Below are 12,077 nucleotides of genomic sequence, written 5' to 3' on the forward strand. Positions count from 1 at the left end.
TGCCTGCAGTGCTGCTAATGGGCCACCTGTGAGAGGGACCCGTGCGCACAGGGAATTTATTTAGCCGAACTGGAGCACTCAGAGGAGACCCATGCTTCAGGTGCCCATCCTGACTGCCGGGGCCAGACGCATCCCCAGGAAACAGCGGGGCGGGCCTGGCCTGGACCCTGCCTGTGACACACGGCTATTTGCTGTGGTGCTCTCCACACATTATGCTAAAAGCATGACAGATTTTACAGGCAGCCTGGGCGGGAACCATGGAAACAGGTTAGGGAAGAGGGGAAGCTGATTGCTGCTGCTGGCGGGTTAGTGAGGGAGGCTGAGCCGGAGGGATATGGCCTCCCTCCAGCACCCTCCCGGCCGCAGCCCTGGAATGGACACCCTCCCCGCCACCCGCTGTCTGAAAGCACCATCCCTTCTAAGCACACGGCCCAGCTGGGGACAGGAGGTGGGAGCAGCAAGGGATGGTGGCAAATGGCCGCTCTTTAAGCCTGCCCCTCTGGGCGCTCACACAGGCCCCATCACAGTGATGAGGTCCTATGCGCCTCCTCCAGGCACTGTGTGCAGCCCCCACCCGCTCCTCTCCAGCCCTCTCAGCAGCCCTGCAGGGGGGCACCACCCTCACCTTGTGATGAGGGGTCCCGGTGAGAGACAAGCAGCATGAGCCGGGTCAGGGTCAGCAGCCCCCGACTGATGGAACTTGGAGGGCTGAGGACCGCCCGTCACACCTGCTTGCCCCCGAGGCAACAGCACCCCTCGGTGAGCACCCCTCGGCGAGCAGGGCCAAGCAAGGACCCTAAAGAACCGCTTAGGAAAGGACGAGGAGACTGCCATCTGGTGCGCGTCCGGGGGGGGCCTTCTGAGAAGGGTGGGGACAGCTCCATGCCCTCTCCAGGGGGCTGCACCAGGATGCAGATGGAAGCAGGTGCGCCCCGTGCTCAGGTCTCTCTCTGAGTCCTCACCAGCTGCCCGCTTTTCCTGTGCCTCGGTACAGCCACCACCATGCTTCCCAGGTTCCCAGGTAGATGCTGCATTTACTCTTCCAGTCACGACGGGGGAGAGCTGGGCGTGTGGCCTGGGTGTGTGGCCCGGCCCGGGGCAGAGCGGAGTGGCTGTTGGACAGGGAGGCTGGCGGTTCAGCAGCCACCCCGGCCCCCAGGCCCCCAGAGCCCCCTGTGGCAGTGCTGCCAGAGGAGCTGGAACCTGTCCTGGGAGGGCACCCGCTCCAGACATCTCAGCACAGTCAGTGCCAGGAGCTCTGGACCCCGAGAGCCTTGGGCTTTGCTTTCAAGTGACTAAGATCAGAGACTCACAGCAGGAAGAGCCGAAGTGTGGAGTACTGGTTCCTGTTCAGGAAGGTTAGCCAAAGTGCAGCCGGGGGAAGCCGTGCAGGGTGCTGACACCAGGGGTGGTGGCCTCAAGTGGCCCGTGCAGGGAGTGTGGGGGCAGGTCATGGGGCAGTGCCCTAGCGTGGAGAGATGGACGGAAACCTCGGGTCAGGGGTTTCCTGGAGGTCTGGGGGACATGCCCTGGGCACATCCGTGGGCGGTGGGGGATCGCCCTTTATTTCCTCCCCTGGGAGCACAGTTATAAAAGTCCACACGTAACTCCTTATTCACAAGTTCAAGTTGAAGAAACGCACCACAGCAGGTAGGGCAGGGAAGCCACCGTGCAGGTGTGGGCTGTCTATTGTCTACGTGTGGTGTCTGCTTCTCTTTGTTCTGGAAGAGACATGTTTTCCTGTTCCAGGCAAAACCCTCCACCTGCGTTTAGGATCCCATCCCTCCGTAAACCTGACCAACATCACCACCCTCAGCCAGGGCCACCTTGTAACTTGCATCTCTACCCAGCCCCTGCTTCCCCCCTTCCATCTTCAGGCAAGTTGTTCCCCTCCTAAGACCCTCCCTCGTTCTGCGTCCCTTCCCCTCTGTTCTTTCTCTTTCCTTTCACTGTATATTTTCCTGAAAAGCCAATCAGTCAACATGTGTCATCCCTGTGTTGATCCCATGTGCTCTCTGCTACATGAACATGAGTTTCTACATCTATGGTTCATCTGTGCTGCCATCAGCCGATATTTATTGAGCATCTGCTGTGTGCCTCCCCCACATCAGGTGTCGGGATACCTGACTTTACATTCCCTTGAGGCAGGGCAGGCAGGCATTAACACAGATGACATAGATAAATGCCGGTGACAACGGTGATCAGCGTTAAGGAGGCGTTAGGCATTGAGCCAGAGGAGCAAACGACCTGGCTCTTGGGCCAGGGCCAGTGGCCAATGGCCACTTCATTGCCACATCACAGAGATGCTTCACAGTCGTGAGAAGACTGTGAGATTGCCTTGAAAGAGACCTAGAGGGCTCCTCTGAGCGGAAGGAGAAGAGCCGTAATGGGGCGGCATGCCGGAAGCCACAGGGTCAGAGTTTTAGGGGTGCACTTTGGGTTCTTTTTGTCTCGAATACTTCCCTTCCCTCCTGTGATTGGGTGCCATTTATTCCTCATTCGAGAAACTCAAACGAGCCTTTTTTGGTGAAGAATTTCCAAATCCCTCCACCGCCATCCTAGCTGGCCTGCCCTGTACTCTACCCTAAGCGGCCCCATGTACAGACTCTAACATCCAGCAGACTGGGCTGGGGCGTGTTTGTCATGTCTGCAGGCCCTCCCCTCTCAGGACTGAGGGGCCCAAGTTGCTGGGCGGGAGTGATTTGGGTCATCTTATGCTCCTCCTGCCCCTGCCATGCCATGTGCACATCTAGCCTCGTAGAAGGCAGGGATGCACGGATGGATGGATCGGCGGATGGCTGGAGGGATAGATGAACTCGCGAGTAATTTGTGGACACGACCTCATTCCACAGAGGCGGCTACGTGTCACTGAAGGAGCAGCGGGTGGGGCCTCGGAAGACCTGGGTTTGGGGTCTGGCTGAGTCCCTAAGAGCTGTGTCATTGCTGGCAATTTTCTTGCCATCTTTGTGTTCACTTTTCCAGTGGGTGGAATGAGAAAATCCAATGATTTGCTTCCTCAGGCTCCTTTGCACTCTAGATTTCTATTTATTTTCTGTCTCATCAAGGGAGATAATAAGACCATCTCTTGGGTAGAAACAATGTATTCTGTCAGATCAACACGTCTTTACTGGCTGCCCAATGTGAGGCCAGCAACTGCTTGGCAGGGCACAGTTTTATTAAGATAAAGGGATGGGCTCCTCGCCTGTGAGGAAATGATTGTCGAGGTGTAGAGATAAGTTTGGGCAACTGTCCGGGTCAGGAAGGATGGCAAGGAGCTGTCACCTTGCCCGGTCTCTCTGCTCTCAGAGTCCGAGATAGGTGCCTTCCTGACCCTATACCCACAGCTCTCCCATTTTCCTAGCAAACTGTTTGGCTTCTTCCAGCTCAGAGCCTCCTCACAGAGGATTCTGCTCTGCTTGGGAGATGCTTGCAGCCCCTGGGGACCTGCCCTAGTGGCCTAGACTCTAATCCAAACTGACAACAGACTTTCTGTCTTTAAAAAAGTCCCGTCATTTTCCTCCTCTCCGTTCAGCTCCCTCCCTCATCCCTCCCTGCCCCCGGCTTCCCCACCCCCTCCCTGAGTTGATAGTGAGTCTTATTAAGTGGTGCCGTGTCATAAACTGTAGAGTTGTGTCAGCTGGAAATGGAACATGATTAAATATATAAAGGCGCCCCAGCCTCGCCTGCCACAACATTACACAACAGAAGCCTTGGCGATGTGCGGGCATCTTTTCTTTCTCTCTTTCCTTCCTGGTGAGTGGTGAGACCCCCTCTCGCTCCGTGCGTCCTGCTGCTGGGTCCCTGGCTCAAGGTGGCGAGGGTGGAGCGAGAAGTGGCTGGGAGAGTGTCATGGAGAGCCGCTGGTGGGGGGATGCTTTTGGGGGATAGAATGAAGCCAGGAGCAGGCGTGCCCACCCAGCCACACTAGCATAAGGAGAGCTCTCCTCAGGAGGGGTTTCTTGAAGCTGACTGTAGTTCAGAGGGGCCCTGGCAGCAGCACATTTTTGTTTGAACTTTGCTCCCCTCAGATATTTCACCCAGCCTGGAAGAGAGGAAGGAATTTGGGTGGTGGGCTCCTGGGAGAGTTCTGGGGCGGGAGCAGTCACCATGGTGAGTGGGTGCACAGCACGCTTGGCCGGTACTGTCCACTCACCTCCTGCGCAGACACCCTGCGAGCGTGTGGTCCATCTGACAGTAACTGAGTCCTGCGTAGCTTTCAGCACCGACCACGTAATGCCAACCTCGTCCCCGCCAGCTGGCCCTGCCCCGGAGGGAGGCTCTGAAGAGTTGGAGCCAAGGTGTGGCGGAGCCTTCTTGGGGGCCAGCCAGTACATCTGCTCTGGAAGGTCTGAGCATCACCTGTGCAAGGCAGGCCCTGAGCTGGCAGAATGTGCCGGGGACTGGGGGGGAGTCCGTGCAGGGTCTTGGTGAGTCACAAGGATGGCACTAGGTGGGCAGAACTTCTGGATAAGCACAGGACAGCCCAGGCAGTCTCCCTGGGGCAGGAGCTGAATGCCCCCTGACTCCCCTCCCCCACTCTTTCTCCTGTGGTACCTTTCCTGCCTGACTGCCATGACCTCATCGGCAGAGTGGGGTCTTGGACCAGTGCTGTGGGGAACCTGGAGGCCTGTGACCACATCACCCCAACGTTTCCGCCTGACGCTCCACTCTGCACCTGGATTTTGAAGGGGCCTTATTTGCACATTCATTAAAATAGCCCCTGGCCTCAGTAGACCTCCGCTGGGCCTTACAACAGTCTCACTTTACAGACGAAACCGAGGCCCACAGAGGGCAGCTGACACAAAGACCAGTGCATTTCCCGTCTCCTTTTTCTCTTTCATTTCCCAGCAATCTCTGCTCTGACTTAGAGTTGGAAACTTTTGACCCACAGCAAAGGGTCATCGTGCCGGGACTCTGGGGCTGTGGCTGCCCCCCGGGAGCTGCGATGGTCCTGACCCCCGGGGGCCTTGAGTGGAGGCCGCAGCAGCTCTGAGGCCCCAGATTCTCTCCTGAGCCCCTTATTTCTAGAACACTGCTGGGTATCTCCACTCCAGATTCATTCTAGAATTCTTTCTTTCCTTTATTGCTCGCATTCATTCAACAACAAGAGCCAGATTCTACTACCTAAACACATCTTAAAACGAGGACCCCCTGACCATCCCTTCCATCGCAGCCTGAGCCCAGTCCATGTGGCCTCCTCCCGGGATGACTGCCTCTGCTGCCACCTCCTCTCCAGGCCTGCAGCCCACCCCGTGCACACACCGATGGCCTCCGTGTCTGACTTGCTCAGACACACACTGGATCATGTCTCTGCCCTGCTGAAATCCTTCGGTGCCTCTCTCTCATCTGGAACGTGGTGTCCCAGGACCTTCACAATTTGGCTTTAGTCTGTCTTCAGGACTCACCATCTGCTAGTCTCCCTTGCCCGTCCTGTACTCCATCCTGTACTCCTTTACATGGTTGCGCCTTTTGTATACCCTCTGTCCTCTGCCTCGAAGGGCCTCCCTGCCTCCCTCTATCTACCTCTCCTACTTGGCTAACGCTTACCCCACCCCAAGAGCAGGGATGCCTCGCTCTCCCTGCGTCCTCTCCCCGCTGCCCTGGGAGGCAGGGGTCTTTCTCTGTGTTCCTATAGCACATTGTCTGCATCTCAGTCCATTATCACGTTGACTTGTAAGTATTTGTACATACTTTGTTCTCCCTCACTGAGTAAGGAGCTTCTTGAGGGTGGGAGCGAAACGCCTAGCACGGTGCTTGGCATATGCCGTCGGTGCTCAGCAAACAGCGTGCAATACATGTTAAGAAGTTTGCAAGATGATAGTGGAGGGTGTGTGGTGGAGGGTGTGTGGTGAAGGATCCAACGGTTACTGAGAGGAGACAGGGAGAGGAGAGTTTTCTGTCCTTGAAATGTCCACAATAGTCACTTGTCATTGACATTCAGGGACTCTTTCCTGATGTGAAATATTTAGTTCTGTTTTCTTTAGTGTACATATATAAACAGGTCAGATAAAGCCCCCCATCTGACTACGTGTTTCTCTCTCTGCTTTGGTGAACATCACCGCGGTAATGGGTAGGCGACTGACCCTGTGCACCGTGGCCCCTCCTGGCGCCTCCTTGCTCACGGGGCTCTGACGTGCCTTGCCTCTGGTCTGTTTCCCAGCGGTCTGTACACGAACAGCGTATTGGGATCCCCAGTGTCCGTGAGCAGAGGCTTGGAAATATGATCAGACAGCACAGAATCTGTCCAGTTCCTTATCAGCCACCAGTCGTGGGAGGCTGCTGTTTTTTATTGCTGGAGGAGCTAAGAGGAAAATCTGTGTGAGGTTCACGAAGGCAGGGGCTTGCCTCGGCAGCCCTTGGGAATATGGCATTTAGCTAGCCTGTATTTGGCTCATGGTGTCTTGTCCAATTCTAATACATGGCTTTATGTGTTTAGCTTGTGTACGAAGTTTACTCTCATAAATGGCTTATATTCTGTCTAGAGGGACTGTGAGTCCTGGGCTAGAGTCTGTGAGCAGAGTGTAATATAATTCTTGGGTTTTATTAACCATAATAATCCAAAGTCTCTAGCTACTAATATATCTGCATAGAGGTTTTTCTGAATTTCCAATTATTTTAACATTCAACATAAACTGGACAGAAAATTCATTTCAATGCATCTGAGCTTTTATTCTTTCTAAGCTGAGAGTGAGCCACGCGCTATGTGAACCATAAGTCCAGTGGCAGCAAGAGGTGGTCCTCACGGACATTTCCCTGCTGCCAGGACTGGTCCCTGGAGCCGAGCCATGGAGGTCGAATCGAGTTGGAGGAGTCACTGTCCCATTTACCTGCCACCTCCTCTGTGAAACCAGCGCCCTCTGTGCCTAACTCTGGCCCTTTGAAAAAGGACAGAAAGTGTCTGAGAGATTTACTCCCCTTCCCAAATATGCACCCATCAGGCCGCTATGTTGCTGGTTTTTAAAGATCTTTTTTTTCCTGTCTATCCTTTTAATGGGTGATAAAATTGATTGAATCTCTGGCTGTAGATGACTTCAGAATATTAGTTGGGATGGTATTGATTTTTTTTCTCTTTATAAAGCTTTTCTATAAAGTAAGCACCTGACGACTTTAAGTTGCAAACTTTGAGTTAAATTATGAACCTTTAGCTTTGCATTAGAAGTGGTATCTGGAACCCGATTTGCTAGATCAAACCACAGTAGTTGTGTTATGTTATTTTCAAAAAACGCATTTCAGAGAAACAATTCCAATCTGTGTTGCATTTTATAGAGCAAAATAATTGAATGGCGGCTGTTTGTAATTTTAGTAATCTCTTAACCTTAATCATATTTAATGGCTTTTCTCTTCAGGCTAACAGGAGACATAAAGAAAGGTCCCCCCTCCACTGTGTAGCAGCGCTGCAGTGACGCTCCTGGCCCTTAGCCGTGCTATAAATCCCTCCTCTCTGAATTGTTGGTTCAGGACAATCATTCAGCAGGGAATTACTTTCTCATCTATGAAATAAATGAGATGTTAAACTAGTTTTCTGCTTCCTGTGGTACCAATGTATCCATGAGCAGCCCCGTGCAGTGAGAAACGAATGCCCAGGGCCTCTGAGGATGGCGGATGGACGCCTGGGGGGCTCGGGACTCTGGTATCAGGGAGGAGAGTGTGGCCCCGGGAAGGGAGCCCAGGTGGGATGGGATGTAAAGGACAGAGGGAAGGAATGCCCCCGCGGAGCTGCAGGTGCACCTGCAGGAGAGAGACACAGCGATCATGGGGGAGAAGCAAAGCCTCAGTCCCCTGGGCTTTCCGTGCTGCCTGTTGGCTTCGCATGGAGAAAAACAGGAGTGATCGGTTGTGGGGGACACTCCTTGGGATTCTTCTTTAGAGCTGGAGACCCATTTCCCCTCAGGAGCTCACTGACTTTTACAATGTGCAGAGGACACAGGGAAGGATTCTTCCCATTTTAGAGACAGGGAAGCTGAGAACCTGGGAGGGGCGATGATAAAGGCAAATGTGTTCAGGGTAAAGCTGGATTAAAACTCAAGTCTCACGCATAGTCTGAGGGTCCAAGACCCCGTGCGGTTTGCTCCTGCCCCTGCCGACACAACCTGGGCACCAGAGATGCCACCTCCTACCTGCACCAGGCTTTCCTCTTCACAGTGTCCCCCCACCCACCCCCGCCCAGCAACCTCAGCTCCAGGCTTGAATGGCCCAATGGGATTGGATTTACTTATGGGATCCTTCTTGTAAGGTGGGCTTCAAACGAAGTGTCCTCCTCAGCCCCTGTTTTCCTGTCCTGCCGGGCACCACAGACTCCCTTTAGAAACCGGGCCTGGCTCTCTTGGTTGGGTCCCTGTGGCCCTGGTTAGATAACTCGTCAGTCATCCACTGAGGGGACAGATAAGACTGAATTGTGTTCCCTTTGCATCTCATCAACCACAGGTTGGGAGACCTTCTGAAACCACAACAAGAGGTGGTTTTTTACTGAGCACCTATTAACTGCCTTAATTGGTCCCAGGCACTGTAAGCACGTTATGGTGGTGACCCTGACGGTTAGCCTACGTGACAGTAATCGTGTGCCCATTTTATAGATGAAGATACTGGACTCAGAGGGTATGATAAACTTGTGAAAATCTACACCTAGAGTATGTGATGCGGTTGGAATTCAAATCCACCTCCCTGTGCTTAAGCATCATTTCCTTTGCGAAAACGTCCTCTGCTTTCAGACCAGCTAGGATCCTGCGCTTCCTGCCGCTCCCTGGTCGCTCGGTGGTTTGTGAAACTTGTCCTGCGTTTTCCGGTAAATTGCAAGCCCCAGGAGGGCGATAGTCATGTCTTTCTAGGTCACACCTTTGGCAAATCTTCTGTAAACGTGGAATGAATGAATGCATGTAAACGCATGGGCCTTGGTGGGGTGGAAGACCCGGCTTCTGTCTGCTCGCAAGTGTTTGGGTGTGTGGCAGGCTGTGCGCCCCTCTCCTTTCCAAACCAAGATCCTGGAGTTTTCAGAAGCCCGTGCTCTGGACCAAGGAAGCAGCTGGCACCTCATTCTGGGCCTTTGTTTAGACCAACCCCCCACTCTGCTGAGATAACCGCTTTCATATTGCCAAGGCTTTGTGTGTTGTTACTAATTAGAAAATTGCCTTTGGAATTGAAATATGTTTCACAGATGAATTTACTGAGCTCCTCGCCGAGGTGCGATTCTCTCATGCTCGCTGTGAGACAGTCCCACTCTGAGGCGGCATATGGAGACATCGACATCCCCGCACATTACAAAATCCACGTTCAGAACTGTTCCCAGTGTTCTGGGCGCCTCAAGTAGTGGGCTGACTGGATGGGGTGGCCCGGGCTCTGGGTCTCCCCACGTGGACGGGGGGCAGCTGGCTCCCGGGGTGTAGCGCAGCACCCTCTCCACGGGCAGACAGGAGGAGGTGTCAGTGTTGGGCAAGACATAACAGCTCACTGGTCCTGGAACCCTGGGAGGAGAAATCCACTCAGGATGCGGACTCTAGCAAGACAGCCTCCCGCTCTTCCCACCCCTTCCTCCCCCCCACACCCCTCAGAAAAGTGCTCTTTCTGAGCACTCTGCCTCTGGCCCAGGGCTTAGGGACAGGCCTTGTAGAAAGAAATCTGGAAGCACAATCTGTGGCTCACCACATACCGACAGCGGGGTTGAAAGTGCACATCTCACTGGTGTTTATTTACAGTAATACCATTCTCCCCATTAACTGGCATAATATTTTTGGTATTATCAGACAACGTTCCCTTCATGTACCTGAAAGGTTTTGGCACTGTTTTTTTAAAAAAAATCACTAGTAAATGGGAGAATATAGGGTTGATTGGTCAAGAAGTCTCACTGAGTAGAGATGAGAGAGAACTTGCAAGGCCTGTGGTTCAGACCTTAGGGAAGAAATGTGTTCAGAAGGCCTGTGTGGGTGGTAAGCTCTGGTCTGTGACGGAAGCATGGGTACCGCAAGGGCCCACATTGCATCATTGCTCATCCTAACATTGTTACTATTATAATCGCTACATAGTATATATCATCTTTGTTAATCTCAGCAGCCCCTGATCAGCAGGGGAGAGAACAGCCTTAGAGATCTCAAGGAATCAGCCAACATTGCATAGCTAGGATGCATCTGAACCAGGTTTTAAACTTAGATGAACTGACTCCCATGTTCTTCCCATGGTGTGATAGACCCAGGGGACAGCCTGTGGCGAGAAAGCATGATGGGAAGGCCGGAGCAAGGGTGGTCAATCCAGGCAGTGGCGTTTCACAGCTTCTGAGCCTGGTGGCCATGGTTACCCAGTGCTTTCTGGGCCTTTCCACCCACTCCTTGCACACTTCTGTCACACTGTTCTCTACATGTTTGAATGAATTGAATGCATGTAGGAACAAAGTGGGTCAACATAAACCCTGTACACAGAGCCTCTCCACGGGCAGACAGGAGGAGGTGTCAGTGTTGGGCAAGACATAACAGCTCACTGGTCCTGGAACCCTGGGAGGAGAAATCCACTCAGGATGCGGACTCTAGCAAGACAGCCTCCCGCTCTTCCCACCCCTTCCTCCCCCCCACACCCCTCAGGCACCCCCGGGGATCTGGCCTCACACTTGGTCCTAACCGAGGACCTAAGGCAGGAATCTGGAGCCAGTGTCAGCTGGCTCCTCAAGAGGCAGCCCCCTGCCAGGCATTTTCTTGGTTTAGGGGCTACTTCCTGAAAGCAGATGCCCCCTGCTCCCTGTGGGCCTGGTCACCCACACCCCCAAACGGAGCTCTGTGTGGGCCCCTCCATGCCCCCTCAGCCTGCAGGGCACAACCGGGTTTCCGGCTTTGCCAAGAGACACCTCTCTTCTCCAGCCCTCTTCACTACAGGGCCTCCTGAGCATTAGGGAGGGAGGGAGTGTGTGTGTGTGTGTGTGTGTGTGTGTACGCACAGAGCTGCATCTGACATCAAAAGGGAAATATTAAAGAAACCAATCATCTCTCTCCCTCCCCATCAAAAGCACAAATAACTTAGTTACCTGGTGAGCATGATGGCCGACTTCCCCATTCCCCTGCCTAACGAGCTCTGTCTGAGCTGCGTCACCACAATCCTAATTGTTTTTAAACGTCTGCTAACTGCTTCATAGAGAGAGCATCAATCTGCATGTGGGTAACTGAGAACCTCGCTGCCTGCCGCTTAGGATGAAACATTTGTGCAGTAATTAAAAACACGTTTAAGAAGGCTCAACCCCTCTGTTCCTAAGACTCGGCCGCAAGGGTGAGGGCCAGGTGGTGCTTTCTGCCTGCCTTGGCCCTGCGGGGGCAGCTGAGCCCACACCCTGGCCAGGCAGGAGAGGTGCCTGCCTGTTCAGTCGCTCAGGGGGGCTCTCCTGGTGGCCCTCTGCAAGTGGTCTGCGGGCCCCTCCCAGACAGGAAGAGCCTCCTGTCCGGTTGGAAAGCCTTCCCCACGCCCGATGCCTGGCAGGAGAGCTCTGTACAGGTCAGCCCTCAGTCCTCACGGCCTGCCTGCCAGCCCTCAGTCAAGCTGCTTGTGATCTGCCCCTGACTGGCTGGCGCAACCATGCACACACAGGGTCTGTGTGTTTGGCACCAGGCAGCAGGCAGAAAGAATTTCTGGGATGAATGAGTATAGTGTCTCTCTTAGTTCTCTGAGCTCCTGGGACCTCAGAGGTCGGGGTGAAGGTGTGGGGGGCGGGAGGTAGGTAGCTCAGTGCATTTTTTGAAAGCACTTGTTTGTGTTGGATTCATCAGGGGTGCAGCATGTGCAGGGTGGAGGCCCAGGAGGGCCTGGTGCTGGGTGAGGATGGGCCGGGGAGCGTGATGGGAACAGTCCCTGTGGGGATGTCGAGAATACTCTTTTGCATCTGTGTGAGTTTTGATCATTGTTTGCCAGGGTGGGTGGGAGAGAAATAAAGGCTTTACTGCAAAAGATGGGGGAGGGAGGGCAGAAACATAACAAAGTTCTTGAAGGTTTGCTAGGCAGATGAGAGCATGACAAGATTAGGACAGGCAGAAATGGGCTAGAGATGAAAGTGGGGTTAGGCACAGGATGGCGGACGTGGTTATAAATCCTTGAGCCAGCGAGGCAGGAGC

Source organism: Manis javanica, chromosome 6 (assembly GCF_040802235.1).
Source record: "Manis javanica isolate MJ-LG chromosome 6, MJ_LKY, whole genome shotgun sequence".
Taxonomy (NCBI): Eukaryota; Metazoa; Chordata; class Mammalia; order Pholidota; family Manidae; genus Manis; species Manis javanica.